Source organism: Electrona antarctica, assembly GCF_951216825.1.
Source record: "Electrona antarctica genome assembly, chromosome: 3".
Taxonomy (NCBI): domain Eukaryota; kingdom Metazoa; phylum Chordata; class Actinopteri; order Myctophiformes; family Myctophidae; genus Electrona; species Electrona antarctica.
In genome coordinates, this window is record NC_136808.1 from 22,736,318 (window position 1) to 22,743,551 (window position 7,234).

The following is a 7,234-nucleotide window of genomic DNA, read 5'->3' on the forward strand; positions in this document are numbered from 1 at the left end:
AGCTATACAGCAGTGATATTTGGTAGCTGTAAGGGCCTATATCCTAGATGTCTCCACTAAGCCTAATAGCTTATGTTACAGCCTATCTTGCAGAGCCGGACTTACTGTTGGGCTAGGGTGGGCTGCAGCCCGGGGGCCCCCGACTAGGGGGGCCCCCAAAAAAATGGTTTAGTTTGAGGCAGCTATAGTATATAACTATGAGTTCTGCCCTGTGCTCTTGGCAGAACTACCATACCACCACCCGAGTGTTATTCTCCCCATGATATCATGTTACATAAAGCATAACCATCACCACCTGAGAATATTGTCTTGAGTCCTACATTGCCTGATTTATCCAGACTTCCACCACAGTTCTTGGCTGTTGCTACAGTATGTAATCTTCAGGGCTGGCTTGTGTAGTGCTGTATTGATTGATTGATTGATTGATTGAAAAATGTATTAACAGTTTGCAGAATTACAGTACATTTCAAGCACAAACTCAATACAAAGGCTGTTAACTGTGAGTGGACGACCCAATTAGGCATTACACTTGTTTCCAATAGGGTCCACCATGTTCAAATCATCAAAAACATTTAGAGACGTACAAATAGACACTTCTATATAGACAAAGGACAGAACAGGAATTCATCATAAAGGAGGTAAAAAGGGAAAAGAAACATATACAGTGAGGGAAAAAAAGGGGTGGGCGGTGGGGGGGATTCACGTTCAGCTCTGTTAATTTGTTTGTTTTCCTTGGAGGAGCTGCGTTGGGTCCCCAAGTCGGCTCCGTGGCCGTACCTTGAGTTGGCTGTGTGGCCGTGACCGTCTCTTGTGTTGTCCTTGTGTTGGGTCCCCAAGTCGGCTCAGTGGCCATACCTTGAGTTGGCTGTGTGGCCGCGACCGTCTCTTGTGTTGTCCTTGCGTCCGTGTTTGAGGGATTCCGATTTTACAGGGGCCAGTTTCGAATTGCAGCCGTCCGTAGGTGCCCTTTGAGAGCGGTTTTGAAGGAGTCAAGGGATTCGCATGTCTTAATGACTGTTGGTAGGGCGTTCCCCATTTTGGTGGCATAGGAGCGAAAATAATTTAGTCCCTTGTTTGTGCCGAATCTGGGTTGTACATGGTTCGTTGCACTCCCTCTGGTGTTGTGGGTGTGGACTTCGTTAACATTAAGGAAGTATCTAGACAGGTACATGGGTATCTTGGTGGTGTATCGAATCTTGTGGACCAGACCCATTGCAAGATGCTGTACTCTGTCGTCGACCCTAAGCCATTCCAGCCTGTCGAAGTGGGCAGGGGTGAGTTCGGGGGGCGAGGTCAAGTAGGAGCCTGACCAGTTTGTTTTGGGAAGTCTGGAGCCTGGTTTTAAGGGCCTTTGAGGTGCTGTGGTACCAGGAGGTGCATGCATAGTCAAAGAAACCCTGTACAAGGGCTCCTGTTAAGGTCTTCAAGGTGTTTTTGTTGACCAGTGAGGAGATCCTGTAAAGGAATCTTGTTCTATGGTTGACCTTTTTGATTACGTTGGTGGCCATTTTATCACCGGAAAGATTAGCCTCCAGGATGGAACCTAGGTAGGTAATTTCATCTTTACGTGTGATAACATTGTCACCCACTCTAACCAAGAAGCCATTTGCCTTGCTGAGATTACTATTAGAGCCAAAGAGAATGGATTCAGTTTTTCCCAGGTGTAAAGATAGTTTGTTATCAGCGAGCCAGGTGCAGATTCTACCGAGTTCAGAGCTGAGGGCCTTTTCAACCTGCAGTTTGTTCCTGTCCGAGACTAGCAGTGCCGAGTCATCTGCGAACAGGAACAAGTTGCAGTCACAAGCTGAAGTCATGTCGTTAACATATATTAGGAACAGTAAAGGCCCTAGTATGCTCCCTTGTGGAACGCCACAGCTCACTGGGAGGGGGGGGGACAGTGTTCCATTCACCTCCACCATCTGTTCTCTCCCCTCCAGGTAGGATTGCATCCAGCTCACTGATGTGCTATCGAAACCAATTGCTTTTAGCTTGTTAACCAGTATGGAGTGGTTCACGGTGTCAAAAGCATTTTGGAGGTCCAGCATGACCATGCCGCAGTATTTGCCAGCATCCACCTCATGTTTGATGTGGTCCCTCAAATAGAGAAGGCATGTGTCAGTGGAGTGGGACGTTCTGAAGCCAGATTGGAACTCGTACATTAATTTATTAGTGGCAAGATACTTTTCAACCTGTTCATAGACTATTTTTTCCATCACTTTCGAGATGGAGCTTAGAATAGAAATAGGGCGGTAGTTGCCGGGGTCTAATTTACTCCCTTTCTTGTGCAAGGGGGTTACTTTGGCCAGTTTGAAATCTTGGGGGACCTGTCCCTGTTTGATGGAGAGGTTTACTATGTGGGTGATGATTGGAGCTATAGAGATGGCTGAGTCTCTGAGAAATTTGGAGGGAATATTGTCATGGCCTGTGGCCTTGTGGGGTTGGAGGGCACTCAGTTTCTTAATTACCTCATCAGTTGTTACCATAACTAGTTTAAAATCGTCTTTACAAACACCTAGGTTTCTGTAGAAGGTTGTAATGTGCTCTACACCAAAGAGCCCAGAGTGGGAGGGCAGTTTGTTAACCAGAGTTGTTGCTATGTTTGTAAAGAAGATATTCAAGTAGTTGGCCACATCAAGCTTGTCAGTGATGAGAGTGTCGTCCGATTTGATGTTTATGTTTGAAAACCTGGTTTTTAGTTTCTGACCACAGCCTAGTTGATTGTTTAGTAGCTTCCAGAGCTCACGAGGATTGTTTTTGTTTTCCTGTGCTTTATCATTGATGAAGTTACTTTTAGCTGATTTGGTCATGGCAGTTACACTGTTTCTTAGCTTGGTTCGTTGGGTATTTAGGTTGTCCAAACGAGCTTGGCGAACACTGTCGAAGCGCTTGGCTAGCTTTGACTTGCATTTTAGAAATTCAGAGCATTTTTTGTCTCTGGCTTTCATTGCAGCCAGTATGTCAGGTTATAGGCCAGCCAATGTGTGCTAATTTATACAGTTACCGTAACCCATGTGTGCTTATTCTTGTTTGGAATGAAGAAGAAAAAAGTGTCTGAGGAGCAGAGGAGGATGTCCAAATTAGGATTGGGAACATCTCAACAGTAGCTTCAAAACCGCTCTCAAAGGACACCTATACGGATGGCTAAACAATACAATCTGAATCCCCCGCCCCCTTACTGTATATGTTTCATTTCCCTTTTTACCTCCTTACATGATTTCCTGTTTTTTATATAGAAGTGTATATTTGTTCGTCTCTAAATGTTCTGATGAATTGAAAAAGGTGGACCCTGTTGTAAACAAGTGTAATGCTTTATCAGTGTGTCGTCCACAGTAACAGTCTTTGTATTGAGTTATGCTTTCATGTGAAATGTACCCATTCTGCAAACTGTTAATAAATACTTCAATCAATCAATTAAGTACATGTGTACTTGCTGGTGAACTGATTTGTTTTATTCTGCCAAACAAATGAAACAATCATCATAGATACATCATTAATGTATCATATGTGATTGGCATCATTGAACCCACATGGCTTCATGTGGGTTCAAGAGAAGACCCACATGAAGCCATGCTGTTATATATTGCCCAGTCTTGTTTTTATCATTTGAGTACTGCAGACGAAAAACAGTCCAAATTTCATTCTGATCCCTCCACGAAAAGGCCTCGTTGTCCTGAACCCTTATCTATCATTTATACATTATGGATCAATAGTGTGGACTTAGACTGTTTTTCGTCTGTGGCATAAATTTTTTGGTATGACTTTGTCTGGGATTGAATCCTAGCTCCCAGCGGGGACCAGGGACCCTCAGGGGGTTCCAAAATGGACCCATACACACCTGTAATCTGAGAGTGTGCAAATCAATCAATCAAATCAATCATCAGTCAATTTGGTTCCATTCGTACACTCTAGAGTTATGGGGTGCTTGAAATTAAAAGGTTTGAAAACCATTGCAATCGCAGGGCCACTGAGCTGGTCGAGAGACTATAGCTTCAAATGTCTTCTTCGGTTGTAAATGTCAACATCAATGTCGATGTAAGGCTTTTTGTGCAGACATTCTGTCAAAGGCAGGTATACGCGTGACTTGATAGAGTGTTCTTACATATTCTATCACAGTTGGTATGACAACTGTTCAGTTGATGACATAAATGAGGTTAAAAAGGCTGACTTTATTGTTCAGGATTTACCAACCACCTGATTCAATTTCCAAGGATAAGTGCAACAATAATCAGACCCCCCTCATGCAGCAGCCAGTGCAATTAGTTTTGTTTGTGCGTGCAGTCAGTGACTCAGTGTACTCATTGAAATGGCAATAACTAATTGGATTGTTATTGGACTGGATATGGCAGTGGTTCCCTAGGGGTCCTTGAGGGAGTTCCAGGGGATCGCCAGCTAAATGATAATTATAGGAACCAAATGGACCCTTATGGGTCTGTAACTCAGAGTGAAATTAACTTTGATATTGGAGTCCCAGAGATAGAAATGTCATTAAATAGGGGACCGTAGCCTAATTCAGGTCGAACCGTGGGGGCCCTTGAATTGAAAATGGTTGAAAATCACTGATAGAGCCATATTAGAAATCTTCTCTCATGGGGGTCCTTGGCATATAATTTCAAATGGGGGGTCCTTAATGAACACGTTTGGGAACCTCTGGGTTACATTTCCTTTGAACAGGAAATGTTCACATGAAAGTACAGAGTGAAAGCAGCTTGTGTTATGACAAGGCACTTTGACTGGGCCTGGTCTAAATGCAGGAGGAACACGTTTATACTCAGCAAGGATCGAGGGGAGGAGTTAGTTTAATATTGCATCACCACCACCCCATGGATAGTTCTGGATAGTTCTCCTTTGGTTCTCCTTTATGAATAATTAAGAGGTCATGATAGAGTTCACATCATGTTTTTTTATAATAATAAAAAAACAGTTGGTTTTAAAAACGCCATTGACAATGAAGAGAGTTTAATGTTTGTTTTTAGTTCAATATTTGTTTTAAAAACGCCATTGACAATGAAGGGAAAATGTCATCTTGTCCCTAACATGCAAACATTAAATGCCATTAAACTATAAAGATAATTTAATGTTTGTTTTGTCACTGTTTGTTTTACATCACCATTACATCACCTTTAATCAACATGAGTTAGACTTTAACATATTAGCGCCCCAAGCTCACTTCACACGAGTGTGATTTTTTTCTTTAGAACTATATGACAACATGCGATCAACATGTTGAAGAGTTTCCCAGACTCTCTGGCAACATTGATGATGAAGCTGCAAGCACCTTTTCCTGCATGCCTCTGGCTGCATCATGGTCTAAATACAGGATACACACATTTATACTGTAATGAGGAGAAAGGACTGAGGGGGTGGAGTTTCGCTACTACAGCATTACATCACCTCATTGTGACAAGCCAGTCACTGAAGTGTGATGATGACATACCTCCAATGTCACCTCATACACACAATGCAACAGGTGTTTTACATCTTTATTATTATTATTATTATTATTATTATTATTATTATTATTATTATTATTATTATGAATGTATAATTGTAAGATATCCAATTCGTTATTTTATTTGTATTTATTTATTTTACTTTATTATTTATAAACACACACACCAGAAACAAAAAAGTGGGCAGGGCAGCCTGTATAGTGATACTAGTACACTGACAGCACAAGGTCGTTTTTGCCTTTAATTTAACATGGATTGCCATGCAGTCAGCTAGCCCTGTTGGGGCTGTATGGGAGCATTACATGACAGAGACAGTCATGGCTATGTGGCGTGCTATAGGTGTTTTCTCAACTCTGTGTTCTGCAAGACATTACTCTATAAGCCTTATCTCCAAAACTGGTGGGTCAAACTGAACAACCAATATGTCAATTTGTAGCTACTGATTCCCTGTTTTCATATGACATGAAAAAACGAAGATTAAAACAAAATCAATGACTTAGCCTCGGTCAGAAGCGGTCACTTAATAGTCGAACAACCATAGAGATAATCCTCCTTGCTACAGGGTTACACGGTAAAAAAAAAAGAAGAAGCTCCCACTGAGTACCACGTTGTTGTATTGACTAGTCAAGTACTCACGTGACGTCTAGACTCTAGGACAACCCCCAACCCCCCCATGCCGTTTTACATGCAGCGCTGTGAGGAATGAGGATTTCCCCAGAGGTAACCTTAGTTATTGTACACTACACTACAGTATAATATTAAGCGTGGTGACGCGAGGTTAAGTAGCCTATATATAGTTAAGAGCACTATGGATCACCACACCACACCACAACATCCCAGATTGCGGGTGCAAGATGACACCGGCCAGCAATCTGCAAATGGTAAACCGACTTTTGCCTAGCTAGTTTAAATTAGGATGTTGTGCATCGACAATGATGACAATTCTTAATCAATTAAATATATTTGATATGTCTCGATCCATTCTTGCACCAGGGTGGGACAAATGCAAATATGACTTCTGGATGATTGTGTTTATATCTTTTATTTTTAGGAATGCATTTGTTAGATAAACATCCGAATTGATCCAATCAATATAAATCATTTAATTTATTGAATTTTCAGATTTCCATTGGGTTGCTTTGCATCATCTTCAGTGGCCAGTCTTGTGGGAAACGACGATGTTACACTCGGAAGAGGCTGGAACTGGAGGCTGCAATGTTTTTGACACACCACTGGGAAGTGAGTAAGTATGACCGTCCGAAAGGCACGAGGGAGATGGAGATGCACCCGAAAACCTGCGCCGACTTCATCACAGCCCACACCTGGAACCAGGAGGAGGACCATAGCCACCGTTCACTCTCCCCCTGGCGGTACAGGTAAGGCTGCCTTTATATAGTCACTTGTTTTTGGCAGCAACATTTCTATTTTAGATGAATCATATTCTTTGGAATGAAACTTCATTTAGTTTTAGACTAAAATGTGTTTTAACGGGCCTTGATGCCGTCATAATGGCAGATTTTACACTTGCTGAAAATAGCCGATCTACAAGCTCGCAACGCGTCGCAGAGCTTGTAGATCTGCTATTTTCAGCAGATCTACAGCACCAATTGTAAAATTACTTATACTGGATCCACTAGTCCCTTCCTAACATTTAGTTTTTATTTGTTGACGAAATTGTCAGTATATTTTCTGTTTTAGTCATCATAGCTTAGTTTTCATTTAGTTTCCATTTAGTTTTCATCAGTGGAAAAAAGTATCATTGTCAGTATCATGGTCAGTATCAT